Genomic DNA, 3,571 nt, shown 5'->3' on the forward strand with positions numbered 1-3,571 from the left:
ATGTGTTTTTGCTTGGAGCGTCTTGTATCGTAGGAGTCTTTTATTTTTGTTGTGTCACAATCATCCTTGCTGCACACCTAGAGAGAGAGACATGCACTCACCATGATTTTGTCGAGCTTCACTTATATCCTTTGGTTAAACAATTCAGCACACATGTGCTTCACTTATATCTTTTGAGCTAGATACTTTTGTTCTATGTGCTTCACTTATATCTTTTAGAGCACAGTGGTGCGTGGCTTGGTAGTTGATCTATGCTTTGAAAGTAGTCTCAAAAGGGGTAGTTATCCAAAGGGATACAAAAACTTCCACCTTCATGTGCATTGAATAGTTAGGGAAGTTTGATTCATCTCAATTAGTTTTGAGTTGTGGTTATGGTAATATTGAAGTCATGCTAGTAAGGTGTTGTGGATCAAGAAATACTTGTGTTGAAGTTAGTGATTCCCGTAGCATGCACGCATGGTGAACCGCTATGTGATGAAATCTGAGCAAGATTAGTATATTGATTGTCATCCTTTGCGTGGCGGTCGGGATCGCGCGATGGTTTATACCTACCAACCCTTCCCCTAGGAGTATGCGTTGAATGCTTTGTTTCGATTACTAATAAAACTTTTGCAACAAGTATATGAGTTCTTCATGACTAATGTTGAGTTCATGGTTTAGATGCACTTTCACCTTCCACCATCACCATCTTCTTAGTGCCGCGCAACTTTCACCGGTGCACAAAACCCACCATTAGCCTCCCTCAAAACAGCCACCATACCTACCTATTATGGCTTTTTCAAAGTCATTCCGAGATATATTGCCATGCAACTACCACCATGACATGTGCCACCACGTCTACATTGCCTTTGCACGATCGTAATATAGCTAGCATGATGTTTCCATTGATGTCTATGCCATGCTAGATTATTGCCACGGTACACTACCGAAGGCATTCCATATAGAGTCATAGTTGCTCTAAGTTTTGAGTTGAAAGTGTGATGATCATCATTATTGGAGCATTGTCCCATGTGAGGAAATAAAAGAGGCCAAAGAAGCCCATAAAAAAGAGAGGCCAAAGAGCCCACCAAAAAAAGAGAGAGAAAAAGAGAGAAGGGACAATGCTACCACTTTTTCCACACTTGTGCATATTAAGCACCATGATCTTCATGATTGAGAGTCTCTTATTTTGTCACCACCATATAGGTAGTGGGAAATTTTCATTATATAACTTGGCTTGTATATTTCAATGATAGGCTTCCTCAAAATTGCCTTAGGTCTTCGTGAGCAAGCAAGTTGGATGCACACCCACTAGTTTTTTAAGAGCTTTCACATACTTGTATCTCTAGTGCATCATTTGTATGGCAATCCCTACTCATTCACATTGATATCTATTGATGAGAATATCCACAGCTCATTGATATGCCTAGTTAATGTGACTATCTTCTCCTTTTTTGTCTTGCAACCTCCACCACATTCCACACCATCTATAGTGCTATAACCATGGCTCACGCTCATGTATTGCGTGAGAGTTGAAAATGTTTGAGAAAGTAAAGGTGTGAAACAATTACTTGGCCAATACCGGGGTTGTGCATGATTTAAATTCGTTGTGCAATGATGATAGAGCATAGCCAGACTATATGCTTTTGTAGGGATAACTTTCTTTTGGCCTTGTTATTTTGAAAGTTCATGATTACTTTGCTAGTTTGCTTGAATTATTATTGTTTCCACGTAAATAGCAAACTATTGTTTTGAATCTAATGGATCTGAATATTCACGTCACATAAGAGGAATTACAAAGGACACCTATGCTAGGTAGCATGACAGCATCAAAAATTCATTCTTATCACTTCCCTACTCGAGGACGAGCAAGAGTTAAGCTTGGGGATGCTTGATACGTCTCAAACGTATCTATAATTTTTGATGGTTTCACGTTGTTATCTTGCCTTCTTTGTATGTTTTATGTACCTTTTTATATCTTTTTGGGACTAACTTATTAATTCAGTGCCAAGTGCCAGTTCCTGTTTTTTCCGTGTTTTTGACCCTTTTCAGATCTGATTTTGCAACAGAGTCCAAACGGAAGAAAAACCCCGAAATGATTTTTTCCCGAACGGAAGAAGTCCAGGGGGCTTTTGGGCCAAGCCAGGTGGGCTCCAAGGAGCCCACAAGCCCCCACTCCGCCACCAGGGGGAGGCGGTGGTGGGCAGGCTTTTGGCCTCCCTGGCCACCCCCTGAACTAGGTCTTTGGCCTATAAATTCCCAAATATTCCGCAAAAAATCAGGGGATCCTCAAAAATACTTTTCCGTCGTCGCAAGCTTCCGTTTCCGCGAGATCTCATCTGGAGACCCTTCCCGGGGCCCTGCCGGAGGGGACTTTGGAGTTGGAGGGCTTCTTCATCATCATCATCGCCCCTCCAATGACTCGTGAGTAGTTCACTTCAGACCTACGGGTCCGTAGTTAGTAGCTAGATGGCTTCTTCTCTCTCTTGGATCTTCAATACAAAGTTCTCCATGATCTTCATGGAGATCTATCTGATGTAATCTTCTTTGGCGGTGCGTTTGTCGAGATCCGATGAATTGTGGACTTGTGATCAGATTATCTATGATATATATTTGAGTCTTTGCTGATTTCTTATATGCATGATTTGATATCCTTGTAAGTCTCTCCAAGTCTTGGGTTTTGTTTGAGCAACTAGATCTATGATTCTTGCAATGGGAGAAGTGCTTTGTTTTGGGTTCTGCCATGTGGTGACCTTTCCCAGTGACAGTAGGGGCAGCAATGCACACATCAAGCAGTTGCCATCAAGGGTAAAAAAGATGGGGGTTTTATCATTGGTTTGAGATTATCCCTCTACATCATGTCATCTTGCTTAAGGCGTTACTCTGTTCTTACGGACTTAATACACTTGATGCACGCTGGATAGCGGTCGACGTGTGGAGTAATAGTAGTAGATGCAGAAAGTATCGGTCTACTTGTTTCGGACATGATGCCTATAGAAATAATCATTGCATAGATATCGTGACGACTCTTCACAGTTCTATCAATTGCTCGACAGTAATTTGTTCACCCACCGTCTACTTGCTTTCATGAGAGAAGCCACTAGTGAACACTACGGCTCCCGAGTCTATTCACATCCATCGTTTACAACTCCTCTTTTACTTTGCTTTGTTACTTTTTTGCTTTCAGTTCTCACTTGGCAACAATCTATAAGGGATTGACAACCCCTTCATAGCGTTGGGTGCAAGCTTTTGTGTTTGTGCAGGATCTTGAGATACTCCTCCGCCGGATTGGTACCTTGGTTCTCAAACTGAGGGAAATACTTACCTCCATTGTGCTACATCATCCTCTCCGCTTCGAGGGAACACCAACGCAGAAGGATTCCTGGTGTCATCAACGTGCCCATTTCCGGCGCCAGTGGAAGGTCTTTTGTGCAGCAGCATAACGGACATCAGAAGCATTCCTGCGCCATTGCCGGGGATCCTTTTGAAACATCACCTATAAATTCACATATATTCCCAAACCCCTGTGGAGCCTCCCGAAACACTGTTTCCGCCCCCGTGAGCTTATGTTCTGCCCCGTGCCCATCTGGAG

Source organism: Hordeum vulgare, chromosome 1H, assembly GCF_904849725.1.
Source record: "Hordeum vulgare subsp. vulgare chromosome 1H, MorexV3_pseudomolecules_assembly, whole genome shotgun sequence".
In the NCBI taxonomy this organism is placed as follows: domain Eukaryota; kingdom Viridiplantae; phylum Streptophyta; class Magnoliopsida; order Poales; family Poaceae; genus Hordeum; species Hordeum vulgare.